Genomic DNA, 16,718 nt, shown 5'->3' with positions numbered 1-16,718 from the left:
GAGGTAACGCTCCCAGTCGCGACCCTGGGTCTCAACCAGCATTTTTAACATCTGTTTGAGGGTACCGTTGAATCGCTCACACAAACCATTGGTCTGTGGGTGATACGCACTCGATACCAGATGCTGCACCTGCATTTTCTTACATAGGGCCTCCATTAAGCGTGACATGAACTGAGTCCCCTGGTTGTAAGCATCTCCCTGGGAAATCCTACTCGCGAAAAGATGGCCAAGAGGGCGTCCGCCACCTTATCCGCCCTAATTGAGGACAGGGCTACTGCCTCCGGATACCGGGTAGCATAGTCTACCACGGTAAGGATGAATCGTTTTCCAGAGCTGCTGGGTATGGCCAGTGGTCCCACAATGTCCACAGCAATCCTCTGGAAAGGCTCCTCTATCACTGGCAAAGAGATCAGGGGGGCTTTGGGGGCCGGCCCTGACTTTCCCACTCTTTGACACGTGGTACAGGATCGACAGTAGTTCACCACATCTGTCCTCATTTTGGGCCAATAAAAGTGATGAGACAGCCGGGCCTTGGTTTTGCTGACCCCCAAGTGTCCAGCGAGTGGAATTTCATGGGCGATCCGCAACAACTCATCCCTGAATTGGTAGGGGACGACCAGCTGTCTTTCCCTCAGCCACTCCTGTTGGGGTGTACAGGGAACTGTCTCCCGGTACAACCTCCCTTGGTCCCAGAATACCCTCTCCTTATCCGACTCGGAGGTGGGTTTCTCCGCGAGGCTCCTTAACGTCTCCAGGCTAGCATCTGAGTGCAGAGCTGCCTGAAACTCCTGGCTGGAGGAAGCCAGAAGTGAGGTTAAGGCCACGTCCTCACTGGGACCCTCTGGGACCGGCTCTGGGTCCATACCTGATTCAGTTATTCCTCTGTTCGAGGAGGGTCCAGAAGGCAGGGCGTTACTTGCATTCTGGGCACTCTGACTGCGGGTAACAGCGGCTATATAGGCCGTCTCCCCGGGGAATAACCCCGTCTCATTAGCCTGCGAGGCCATGAGAACTACTTCTCCATCATCCTCCATTACCTCAGGCACAGTGCTACGTATGGGGCAGCGACTATCAGCCAGGTCACCTTCTGTTGTGACACTGGTCACTGGCACAGCACCACCTGCTTCATGGTCCTCGTGCCTCTCCCCATTACCCTTGGCACTGACATTTGCTCCGGCTAGGGGATCCTCAGCAACATCACCCCGCAGAGTGACATGGCTGAGTTCTCCTGCACCTTCCAATACAACATCATCATCATCATCATCATCATCATCATCATCATCATCATCATGTAAAGCATTGACATTCACATTATCAGCATTAACCTTACCAACCGTATCAGAGCGGGGAGGGGTGTTAGGGACATAATAAGCAAACATCCTCCCCAAATCAGTTCCCAACAAAACATTTGCAGGTAGGTTTTTGGATACTCCCACTTCCTTCACCCCACTCCCCGCACCCCAATCAATAAAAACCCGGGCCATGGGCAAGGGGCATCGGACGCCCCCAATCCCAGTGACAGTCAGGGTCTTTCCTGGAATAAGCGCTTCAGGGGACACCAGTTCGGGTCGGATGAGGGTTCGTTCGGCCCCAGTGTCCTTGAGGCCTACAGTGAGAGTGTCCCCCACCCTGACAGACTGAAAGTTTTCACAGGCCCTCCCAACCGGCCCACCCACCAAAAGAACTGAGGCATTAGGCCCTGGGGCCTTGGATGGGGGGTTCTTCCTCTGCTTCTCTGGGCAAGTGGCGCTGAGATGACCAGTCTGGTTGCAGGAATAACACCTGCGGGCATCGGATGCAGGCAGGGCCTTGGCAACGGGAAAAAGGCCTCCGGAAGGTCGGCTGGCAGGGGCAGGGATGATGGTTGATGGCTTACCCCCTTTCCAGCTGGCGACGACCGGCTTCCGCACCTCTGGTCTCCGGTTGGCCTCGTAGGTGTCTGCGATCTGCGCTGCTTTATTGGCATCAGGTGGCTCCCGATCCATCACGAACTGCCGTACCTCAGTCGGACACAGATGCAGGAACTGGTCTTTCACCATCAGGTCCTTTAGCTGCTCAAAGGTGGTCGCTGACAGTCCTTGGATCCACTGCTCAAAGTTGGTTCTGAGCCCGTCTACCACATCACGGTAGGTGTCATGTGGTCCACGTTGGAGGGTTCTGAATTTTTTCCGGTAAACCTCCGGAGTCAGCTGGTACTTTTTTATCAGGGCCTGCTTGACGGCCTCATAGTCTCCATCCTGCTCTCGAGGGAGGGAAGCAAACACCTCCAAAGCTTTTCCTCGGAGCCCTGGAGTCAAATATCTTGCCCATTGGTCAATGGGCAGCTGATACTGCCTGCAGGCCTTTTCAAAGCCTCGCAGAAATGTGTCCAAGTCCCCATCCTTTTCCATCACAGTGAAGTGCTCAGGATGAAGTTTAAAGCAGCTGGCACTGTTGGACTCACGGGTCTGCGTAGAGGGCGACTCCTTCTGAATCCGGGCTAGCTCCAGCTGGTGTTGTCGGTCAGCTTGGGCTTGTCGCTCAGCAGCCTCTCGGTCAGCTTGGGCTTGTCGCTCAGCCTGCTCCTGGAATTTCAGGATCAGCTCCAGTCGTCCATCATGATTGTCTGTGGCGAGCTCCTCCAAGGCCATCTGCAGGTGGGGGTCCACACTACCCTGGTTGCGGGTATGGCTGGCAATCACTGGTTGGACCCCGGCAGCAGCGCCATCCGGGCCTTGGCTGGCCGCCCCCTCATCAGGGCTCCGCTGTCGGACGGGCTCTGCAGCATCTTGTAACAGTTCAGAAATCATTTGTTCTTTGCTTTTGCCGTGGGGGTCAATGCCTTTGATTATACATATTCCAGTAAGAGTGTCCTTTTTCTGCTGGTGATACCAGGACTCCCCAACTACGACCATGATCACCAAAATAAAAATAGAAAAGAAAAATCGAAGAAGGGTAGGGGTAACTGTTACACATACAGTATTGTCTCAGATCTAATAAACACTGAGTTCGATCTTCAAAACTTTTGTGCAAGTTTTTAGTGAGAGGAATGATTGCTCAAACCAGATCACTAATGTCCTATGATCCCACCGCTGCCACCAATTTGTCATGAAAACAACACCCACTCTTGGGTCAGACCTTGCAGCTCTCTGGCGCCCCCTTATCCTGCTGGTCAAACATGGTATTGACAGAGGATAAGCAAGGGTGCCGCTGCTCTAATTTATGTCGTCTATTGCGGCACGTGATGTGACAGGACGTATATATACCACCAGTTCCTTCCAGGAACGTATATATACCTCCGACCAGCCACCCTCAAACCACAATATCACATAAATACTGGTATACTGCCACCACCGATCGCTTAACAGGTGGATCGGGTACCTGGTAGGTAACGTGAATTAGCGAGTGAGGAACGTGTTTGCTCGACATAGGACAAGAAGAAAGAAACTGGTAAATAATTAATGATTTACTCCCAAAAGGGGGGCAGTGTTTACAAAATATATACAAGATATTTTGCGAGCCCACCCAGCTGCAGAAGACCTAAAAAATCCTTCAGATTCCATATCTTGGTGTGGGGGGGTCCCACATCCAAGAGGGAGACATCATCTTGACCGTCACCAATATTCATGAAGATAGATATTAAATATGAAACCTCTATGACGCTCAGAAGCTCAGAATCCATTATCTCAGTTCCCGGTCATTCCTCAGTTATGCAAGTTATACTATTGTAATGGGAAAAAGGTGAGCATTCAAAAAACGTGGTTCCGATGTTTCTGTCGGACCTGTGCGTGATTAAAATTGGCATAAAACGTTTGTACAATTAAACAATGGGATTTTTTTGGAGGGATTTTCCGGTTTGTACCAGTGCTTGCCCTGGACTGAGGTTTTATGGCGGGTCATAAAAATTCCTGGTTTGGGGAAAAGCAAAAGTGCGTTCTATGTCTTCACTTACAAACAGATAGGGGGTGGGTTTTTCCTTTTTTAAAACATCTCTCATTTTTAAAAACTCGGGCAAAAATACCTTTTGCCTGACAAGTCATTACACACAGAGTGATCTATTATATAGAGTCATTACACGCAGAGGGATCTATTATAGAGAGTCATTACACACAGAGGGATCTATTATATAGAGTCATTACACACAGAGGGATCTATTATATAGAGTCATTACACACAGAGGGATCTATTATAGAGTCATTACACACAGAGGGATCTATTATATAGAGTCATTACACACAGAGGGATCTATTATATAGAGTCATTACACACAGAGGGATCTATTATATAGAGTCATTACACACAGAGGGATCTATTATATAGAGTCATTACACACAGAGGGATCTATTATATAGAGTCATTACATACAGGGATCTATTATATAGAGTCATTACACACAGAGGGATCTATTATATAGAGTCATTACACACAGAGGGATCTATTATATAGAGTCATTACACACAGAGGGATCTATTATATAGAGTCATTACACACAGAGGGATCTATTATATAGAGTCATTACACGCAGAGGGATCTATTATATAGAGTCATTACAGACAGAGGGATCTATTATATAGAGTCATTACACGCAGAGGGATCTATTATATAGAGTCATTACAGACAGAGGGATCTATTATATAGAGTCATTACACACAGAGGGATCTATTATATAGAGTCATTACATGCAGAGGGATCTATTATATAGAGTCATTACACGCAGGGGGATCTATTATATAGACTCATTACACGCAGAGGGATCTATTATATAGAGTCAATACATGCAGGGGGATCTATTATATAGAGTCATTACACGCAGGGGGATCTATTATATAGAGTCATTACACGCAGAGTGATTTATTATATAGAGTCATTACACACAGAGCGATCTATTATATAGAGTCATTACACGCAGAGTGATCTATTATATAGAGTCATTACACGCAGAGTGATCTATTATATAGAGTCATTACACGCAGAGTGATCTATTATATAGGGTCATTACACGCAGAGCGATCTATTACATAGAGTCATTAGACGCAGAGTGATCTATTATATAGGGTCATTACACACAGAGGGATCTATTACATAGAGTCATTACATGCAGAGTGATCTATTATATAGCGTCATTACACACAGCGGGATCTATTTATAGAGTCATTACACAGAGTGATCTATTATATAGCGTCATTACACACATAGGGATCTATTATATAGAGTCATTACAGACAGAGTGATCTTTTATATAGCGTCATTACACGCATAGGGATCTATTATATAGAGTCATTACAGGCAGAGGGATCTATTATATAGCGTCATTACACGCAGAGTGATCTATTACAGAGAGTCATTACACGCAGAGGGATCTATTATATAGCGTCATTACACGCAGAGTGATCTATTATATAGAGCCATTACACGCAGAGGGATCTATTATATAGAGTCATTACACGCAGAGTGATCTATTATATAGAGCCATTACACGCAGAGGGATCTATTATATAGAGTCATTACACGCAGAGTGATCTATTATATAGAGCCATTACACGCAGAGCGATCTATTATATAGAGTCATTACACGCAGAGTGATCTATTATATAGAGCCATTACACGCAGAGTGATCTATTATATAGAGTCATTACACGCAGAGGGATCTATTATATAGCGTCATTACACGCAGAGTGATCTATTATATAGAGCCATTACATGCAGAGGGATCTATTATATAGAGTCATTACACGCAGAGTGATCTATTATATAGAGCCAATACACGCAGAGCGATCTATTATATAGAGTCATTACACACAGAGGGATCTATTATATAGAGTCATTACACACAGAGGGATCTATTATATAGAGTCATTACACACAGAGGGATCTATCATATAGAGTCATTACACACATTGATCTATTATATAGAGTCATTACACACAGAGGGATCTATTATAGAGTCATTACACACAGGGATCTATTATATAGAGTCATTACACACAGAGAGATCTATTATAGAGTCATTACACACAGGGATCTGTTATATAGAGTCATTACAGACAGAGGGATCTATTATGTAGAGTCATTACACACAGAGGGATCTATTATATAGAGTCATTACACACAGAGGGATCTATTATATAGAGTCATTACACACAGAGTGATCTATTACATAGAGTCATTACACACAGAGGGATCTATTATATAGAGTCATTACACACAGAGTGATCTATTATATAGTCATTACACACAGAGGGATCTATTATATAGAGTCATTACACACAGAGTGATCTATTATATAGTCATTACACGCAGATGGATCTGTTATATAGAGTCATTACACACAGAGGGAACTATTATATAGACCCATTACACACAGAGGGATCTATTATACAGAGTCATTACACACAGAGGGATCTATTATATAGAGCCATTACACACAGAGGGATCTATTATATAGAGTCATTACACACACAGGGATCTATTATATAGAGTCATTACACACAGGGATCTATTATATAGAGTCATTACACACAGAGGGTTCTATTATATAGAGTCATTACACACACAGGGATCTATTATATAGAGTCATTACATGCAGAGGGATCTATTATATAGAGTCATTACACGCACAGGGATCTATTATATAGAGTCATTACACACAGAGGGATCTATTATATAGAGTCATTACACACAGAGGGATCTATTATATAGAGTTATTACCCACAGAGGGATCTATTATATAGAGTCATTACACGCAGAGGGATCTATTATATGGAGTCATTACACGCAGATGGATCTCTTATATAGAGTCATTACACACAGAGGGATCTATTATATAGAGTCATTACACACAGAGGGATCTATTATATAGAGTCATTACACACAGAGGGATCTATTATATAGAGTCATTACACACAGAGGGATCTATTATATAGAGTCATTACACACAGAGGGATCTATTATATAGAGTCATTACACACAGAGGGATCTATTATATAGAGTCATTACACACAGAGGGATCCATTATATAGAGTCATTACACGCAGAGGGATCTATTATATAGAGTCATTACACGCAGAGGGATCTATTATATAGAGTCATTACACGCAGAGGGATCTATTATATAGAGACATTGCACGCAGAGGAATCAATTATATATAGTCATTACACACAGAGGGATCTATTATATAGAGTCATTACACGCAGGTGGATCTATTATATAGAGTCATTACACGCACAGGGATCTATTATATAGAGTCATTACACACAGGGATCTATTATATAGAGTCATTACACGCACAGGGATCTATTATATAGAGTCATTACACGCAGAGGGATCTATTATATAGAGTCATTACACGCAGAGGGATCTATTATATAGAGTCATTACACACAGAGGGATCTATTATATAGAGTCACTACACGCAGGTGGATCTATTATATAGAGTCATTACAAGCACAGGGATCTATTATATAGAGTCATTACACACAGGGATCTATTATATAGAGTCATTACACGCACAGGGATCTATTATATAGAGTCATTACACGCAGAGGGATCTATTATATAGAGTCATTACACGCAGAGGGATCTATTATATAGAGTTATTACACGCAGAGGGATCTATTATATAGAGTCATTACACGCAGAGGGATCTATTATATAGAGTCATTACACACAGAGGGTTCTATTATATAGAGTCATTGCACACACAGGGATCTATTATATAGAGTCATTACACACAGAGGGATCTATTATATAGAGTCATTACACACAGAGGGATCTATTATATAGAGTCATTACATACAGGGATCTATTATATAGAGTCATTACACACACAAGGATCTATTATATAGAGTCATTACACGCAGAGGGATCTATTATATAGAGTCATTACACACAGAGGGATCTATTATATAGAGTCATTACACACAGAGGGATCTATTATATAGAGTAATTACACAGAGGGATCTATTATATAGAGTCATTACACAGAGGGATCTATTATATTGAGTCATTACACACAGAGGGATCTATTATATAGAGTCATTACACAGAGGGATCTATTATATAGAGTCATTACACACAGAGGGATCTATTATATAGAGTCATTACACACAGGGATCTATTATATAGAGTCATTACACACAGAGGGATCTATTATATAGAGTCATTACACACAGAGGGATCTATTATATAGAGTCATTACACACAGAGGGATCTATTATATAGAGTCATTACACACAGAGGGATCTATTACATAGAGTCATTACACGCAGAGAGATCTATTATATAGAGTTATTACACGCAGAGGGATCTATTATATAGAGTCATTACACACAGAAGGATCTATTATATAGAGTCATTACACACAGAGGGATCTATTATATAGAGTCATTACACACAGAGGGATCTATTATATAGAGTCATTACACACAGAGCGATCTATTATATGGAGTCATTACACACAGAGTGATCTATTATATAGAGTCATTACACACAGAGTGATCTATTATATAGAGTCATTACAGACAGAGGGATCTATTATATAGAGTCATTACACACAGAGTGATCTATTATATAGAGTCATTACACACAGAGGGATCTATTATATAGAGTCATTACACGCAGAGGGATCTATTTTAGAGTCATTACACACAGAGGGATCTATTATATAGAGTCATTACACGCAGACGGATCTATTATATAGAGACATTACACGCAGAGGGATTAATTATATAGAGTCATTACACACAGAGGGATCTATTATATAGACTCATTACACGCAGAGGGATCTATTATATAGAGTCATTACACACAGAGGGATCTATTATATAGAGTCATTACACGCAGAGGGATCTATTATATAGAGTCATTACACGCACAGGGATCTATTATATAGAGTCATTACACGCAGAGGGATCTATTATATAGAGTCATTACACGCACAGGAATCTATTATATAGAGTCATTACACACACAGGGATCTATTATATAGAGTAATTACACACAGAGGGATCTATTATATAGAGCCATTACACGCAGAGGGATGTATTATATAGAGTCATTACATGCAGAGGGATCTATTATATAGATTCATTACACACAGAGGCATCTATTATATAGAGTCATTACACAGAGGGATCTATTATATAGAGTCACTACACACAGAGGGATCTATTATATAGAGTCATTACACACAGAGGGATCTATTATATAGAGTCATTACACACAGAGTGATCTATTATATAGAGTCATTACACACAGAGGGATCTATTATATAGTCATTACACACAGAGGGATCTATTATACAGAGTCATTACACACAGAGGGATCTATTATATAGAGTCATTACACACAGTGTGATCTATTATATAGAGTCATTACACACAGAGGGATCTATTATATAGAGTCATTACACACAGAGAGATCTATTATATAGAGTCATTACACGCAGAGGGATCTATTATATAGAGTCATTACACACAGAGGGATCTATTATAGAGTCATTACACGCAGAGGGATCTATTATATAGAGTCATTACACGCAGAGAGATCTATTATATAGATTCATTACACGCAGAGCGATCTATTATATAGAGTCATTACACACAGAGGGATCTATTATATAGAGTCATTACACACAGAGGGATCTATTATATAGAGTCATTACACACAGAGGGATCTATTATATAGAGTCATTACACACAGAGGGATCTATTATATAGAGTCAATACACACAGAGGGATCTATTATATAGAGTCATTACACACAGAGTGATCTATTATATAGAGTCATTACAGACAGAGGGATCTATTATATAGAGTCATTACACACAGAGGGATCTATTATATAGTCATTACACACAGAGTGATCTATTATATAGAGTCATTACAGACAGAGGGATCTATTATATAGAGTCATTACACACAGAGTGATCTATTATATAGAGTCATTACACACAGAGGGATCTATTATATAGAGTCATTACACGCAGAGGGATCTATTATATAGAGACATTACACGCAGAGGGATCAATTATATAGAGTCATTACACGCAGAGGGATCTATTATATAGAGACATTACACGCAGAGGGATCAATTATATAGAGTCATTACACACAGAGGGATCTATTATATAGAGTCATTACACACAGGGGGATCTATTATATAGAGTAATTACACACACAGGGATCTATTATATAGAGTCATTACACACAGGGATCTATTAGATAGAGTCATTACACGCAGAGGGTTCTATTATATAGAGTCATTACACACACAGGGATCTATTATATAGAGTCATTACACGCAGAGGGATCTATTATATAGAGTCATTACACGCACAGGGATCTATTGTATAGAGTCATTACACACAGAGGGATCTATTATATAGAGTCATTACACACAGAGGGATCTATTATATAGAGTCATTACACACACAGGGATCTATTATATAGAGTCATTACACACAGAGATCTATTATATAGAGTCATTACACACAGAGGGATCTTTTATATAGAGTCATTACACACAGAGGGATCTATTATATAGAGTCATTACACACAGAGGGATCTATTATATAGAGTTATTACACACGGAGGGATCTAATATATAGAGTCATTACACGCAGAGGGATCTATTATATGGAGTCATTACACGCAGAGGGATCTATTATATAGAGTCATTACACGCAGAGGGATCTATTATATAGAGACATTGCACGCAGAGGAATCAATTATATATAGTCATTACACACAGAGGGATCTATTATATAGAGTCATTACACGCAGGTGGATCTATTATATAGAGTCATTACACGCACAGGGATCTATTATATAGAGTCATTACACACAGAGGGATCTATTATATAGAGTCATTACACGCAGATGGATCTATTATATAGAGACATTACACGCAGAGGGATTAATTATATAGAGTCATTACACACAGAGGGATCTATTATATAGACTCATTACACGCAGAGGGATCTATTATATAGAGTCATTACACACAGAGGGATCTATTATATAGAGTCATTACACGCAGAGGGATCTCTTATATAGAGTCATTACACGCACAGGGATCTATTATATAGAGTCATTACACGCAGAGGGATCTATTATATAGAGTCATTACACGCACAGGGATCTATTATATAGAGTCATTACACACACAGGGATCTATTATATAGAGTCATTACACACAGAGGGATCTATTATATAGAGCCATTACACGCAGAGGGATGTATTATATAGAGTCATTACATGCAGAGGGATCTATTATATAGATTCATTACACACAGAGGCATCTATTATATAGAGTCATTACACAGAGGGATCTATTATATAGAGTCACTACACACAGAGGGATCTATTATATAGAGTCATTACACACAGAGGGATCTATTATATAGAGTCATTACACACAGAGTGATCTATTATATAGAGTCATTACACACAGAGGGATCTATTATATAGTCATTACACACAGAGGGATCTATTATACAGAGTCATTACACACAGAGGGATCTATTATATAGAGTCATTACACACAGAGTGATCTATTATATAGAGTCATTACACACAGAGGGATCTATTATATAGAGTCATTACACACAGAGAGATCTATTATATAGAGTCATTACACGCAGAGGGATCTATTATATAGAGTCATTACACGCAGAGGGATCTATTATAGAGAGTCATTACACACAGAGGGATCTATTATATAGAGTCATTACACACAGAGGGATCTATTATATAGAGTCATTACACACAGAGGGATCTATTATAGAGTCATTACACACAGAGGGATCTATTATATAGAGTCATTACACACAGAGGGATCTATTATATAGAGTCATTACACACAGAGGGATCTATTATATAGAGTCATTACACACAGAGGGATCTATTATATAGACTCATTACACACAGAGGGATCTATTATATAGAGTCATTACATACAGGGATCTATTATATAGAGTCACTACACACAGAGGGATCTATTATATAGAGTCATTACACACAGAGGGATCTATTATATAGAGTCATTACACACAGAGGGATCTATTATATAGAGTCATTACACGCAGAGGGATCTATTATATAGAGTCATTACACGCAGAGGGATCTATTATATAGAGTCATTACAGACAGAGGGATCTATTATATAGAGTCATTACACGCAGAGGGATCTATTATATAGAGTCATTACAGACAGAGGGATCTATTATATAGAGTCATTACACACAGAGGGATCTATTATATAGAGTCATTACATGCAGAGGGATCTATTATATAGAGTCATTACACGCAGGGGGATCTATTATATAGACTCATTACACGCAGAGGGATCTATTATATAGAGTCAATACATGCAGGGGGATCTATTATATAGAGTCATTACACGCAGGGGGATCTATTATATAGAGTCATTACACGCAGAGTGATTTATTATATAGAGTCATTACACGCAGAGCGATCTATTATATAGAGTCATTACACGCAGAGTGATCTATTATATAGAGTCATTACACGCAGAGCGATCTATTATATAGAGTCATTACACGCAGAGTGATCTATTATATAGGGTCATTACACGCAGAGCGATCTATTACATAGAGTCATTACACGCAGAGTGATCTATTATATAGGGTCATTACACACAGAGGGATCTATTACATAGAGTCATTACATGCAGAGTGATCTATTATATAGCGTCATTACACACAGCGGGATCTATTTATAGAGTCATTACACAGAGTGATCTATTATATAGCGTCATTACACACATAGGGATCTAGTATATAGAGTCATTACAGACAGAGTGATCTTTTATATAGCGTCATTACACGCATAGGGATCTATTATATAGAGTCATTACAGGCAGAGGGATCTATTATATAGCGTCATTACACGCAGAGTGATCTATTACAGAGAGTCATTACACGCAGAGGGATCTATTATATAGCGTCATTACACGCAGAGTGATCTATTATATAGAGCCATTACACGCAGAGGGATCTATTATATAGAGTCATTACACGCAGAGTGATCTATTATATAGAGCCATTACACGCAGAGGGATCTATTATATAGAGTCATTACACGCAGAGTGATCTATTATATAGAGCCATTACACGCAGAGCGATCTATTATGTAGAGTCATTACACGCAGAGTGATCTATTATATAGAGCCATTACACGCAGAGTGATCTATTATATAGAGTCATTACACGCAGAGGGATCTATGATATAGCGTCATTACACGCAGAGTGATCTATTATATAGAGCCATTACACGCAGAGGGATCTATTATATAGAGTCATTACACGCAGAGTGATCTCTTATATAGAGCCATTACACGCAGAGCGATCTATTATATAGAGTCATTACACGCAGAGTGATCTATTATATAGAGCCAATACACGCAGAGCGATCTATTATATAGAGTCATTACACACAGAGGGATCTATTATATAGAGTCATTACACACAGAGGGATCTATTATATAGAGTCATTACACACAGAGGGATCTATCATATAGAGTCATTACACACAGGGATCTATTATATAGAGTCATTACACACAGAGGGATCTATTATAGAGTCATTACACACAGGGATCTATTATATAGAGTCATTACACACAGAGAGATCTATTATAGAGTCATTACACACAGGGATCTGTTATATAGAGTCATTACAGACAGAGGGATCTATTATATAGAGTCATTACACACAGAGGGATCTATTATATAGAGTCATTACACACAGAGGGATCTATTATATAGAGTCATTACACACAGAGTGATCTATTACATAGAGTCATTACACACAGAGGGATCTATTATATAGAGTCATTACACACAGAGTGATCTATTATATAGTCATTACACACAGAGGGATCTATTATATAGAGTCATTACACACAGAGTGATCTATTATATAGTCATTACACGCAGATGGATCTGTTATATAGAGTCATTACACACAGAGGGAACTATTATATAGACCCATTACACACAGAGGGATCTATTATACAGAGTCATTACACACAGAGGGATCTATTATATAGAGCCATTACACACAGAGGGATCTATTATATAGAGTCATTACACACAGAGGGATCTATTATATAGAGTCATTTCACACAGAGTGATCTATTATATAGAGTCATTACACACAGAGGGATCTATTACGCAGAGTCATTTCACACAGAGGGATCTATTATATAGAGCCATTACACACAAAGGGATCTATTATATAGAGTCCTTACACACAGAGGGATCTATTATATATAGTCATTACACACAGAGGGATCTATTATACAGAGTCATTTCACACAGAGGGATCTATTATATAAAGTAATTTCACACCGAGGGATATATTATATAGAGTCCTTACACACAGAGGGATCTATTATATAGAGTCATTACACACAGAGGGATCTATTATACAGAGTCAATACACACAGAGGGATCTATTATACAGAGTCATTTCACGCAGAGGGATCTATTATATAGAGACATTACACACAGAGTGATCTATTATATAGAGCCATTACACGCAGAGTGATCCATTATATAGAGTCATTACACACAGAGGGATCTATTATATAGAGCCATTACACGCAGAGGGATCTATTATATAGAGTCATTACACACAGAGTGATCTATTATATAGAGCCATTACACGCAGAGGGATCTATTATACAGAGTCATTACACACAGAGGGATCTATTATATAGAGTCATTACACGCAGAGGGATCTATTATATAGAGTCATTACACACAGAGGGATCTATTATATAGAGTCATTACACGCAGAGGGATCTATTATATAGAGTCATTACATACGCAGTGATCTATTATATAGAGTCATTACATGCAGAGTGATCTATTATATAGAGTCATTACACACAGAGTGGTCTATTATATAGAGCCATTACACGCAGAGGGATCTATTATACAGAGTCATTACACACAGAGGAATCTATTATATAGACTTATTAAACACAGAGTGATCTATTATATAGAGTCATTACACACAGAGGGATCTATTATATAGAGTTATTACACGCAGAGGGATCTATTATATAGAGTCATTACACACAGAGGGATCTATTATATAGAGTCATTACACACAGAGGGATCTAGTATATAGAGTCATTACACACAGAGGGATCTATTATATAGAGTCATTGCACACAGAGGGATCTATTATATAGAGTCATTACACACAGAGGGATCTATTATATAGAGTCATTACACACAGAGGGATCTATTATATAGAGTCATTACATACAGGGATCTATTATATAGAGTCACTACACACAGAGGGATCTATTATATAGAGTCATTACACACTGAGGGATCTATTATATAGAGTCATTACACACAGAGGGATCTATTATATAGAGTCATTACACGCAGAGGGATCTATTATATAGAGTCATTACACGCAGAGGGATCTATTATATAGAGTCATTACAGACAGAGGGATCTATTATATAGAGTCATTACACGCAGAGGGATCTATTATATAGAGTCATTACAGACAGAGGGATCTATTATATAGAGTCATTATACACAGAGGGATCTATTATATAGAGTCATTACACGCAGAGGGATCTATTATATAGAGTCATTACACGCAGGGGGATCTAATATATAGAGTCATTACACGCAGAGGGATCTATTATATAGAGTCATTACACGCAGGGGGATCTATTATATAGAGTCATTACACGCAGAGGGATCTATTATATAGAGTCATTACACGCAGAGTGATCTATTATTTAGAGCCATTACACGCAGAGTGATCTATTATATAGAGCCATTACACGCAGAGGGATCTATTATATAGAGTCATTACACGCAGAGTGATCTATTATATAGAGCCATTACACGCAGAGCGATCTATTATATAGAGTCATTACACGCAGAGTGATCTATTATATAGAGACATTACACGCAGAGCGATCTATTATATAGAGTCATTACACACAGAGGGATCTATTATATAGAGTCATTACACACAGAGGGATCTATTATATAGAGTCATTACACACAGAGGGATCTATTATATAGAGTCATTACACACAGGGATCTATTATATAGAGTCATTACACACAGAGGGATCTATTATAGGGTCATTACACACAGGGATCTATTATATAGAGTCATTACACACAGAGGGATCTATTATAGAGTCATTACACACAGGGATCTATTATATAGAGTCAATACAGACAGAGGGATCTATTATATAGAGTCATTACACACAGAGGGATCTATAATATAGAGTCATTACACACAGAGGGATCTATTATATAGAGTCATTACACACAGAGTGATCTATTACATAGAGTCATTACACACAGAGGGATCTATTATATAGAGTCATTACACACAGAGGGATCTATTATAGAGTCATTACACACAGAGGGATCTATTATATAGAGTCATTACACACAGAGGGATCTATTATATAGAGTCATTACACACAGAGGGATCTATTATATAGAGTCATTACACACAGAGGGATCTATTATATAGACTCATTACACACAGAGGGATCTATTATATAGAGTCATTACATACAGGGATCTATTATATAGAGTCACTACACACAGAGGGATCTATTATATAGAGTCATTACACACAGAGGGATCTATTATATAGAGTCATTACACACAGAGGGATCTATTATATAGAGTCATTACACGCAGAGGGATCTATTATA

The sequence above is a fragment of the Phyllobates terribilis genome, unplaced genomic scaffold, assembly GCF_046119375.1.
Source record: "Phyllobates terribilis strain yellow unplaced genomic scaffold, ASM4611937v1 Scaffold_5__5_contigs__length_657084704, whole genome shotgun sequence".
NCBI lineage: Eukaryota > Metazoa > Chordata > Amphibia > Anura > Dendrobatidae > Phyllobates > Phyllobates terribilis.
Note: the sequence above shows the minus strand (reverse complement) of the source record.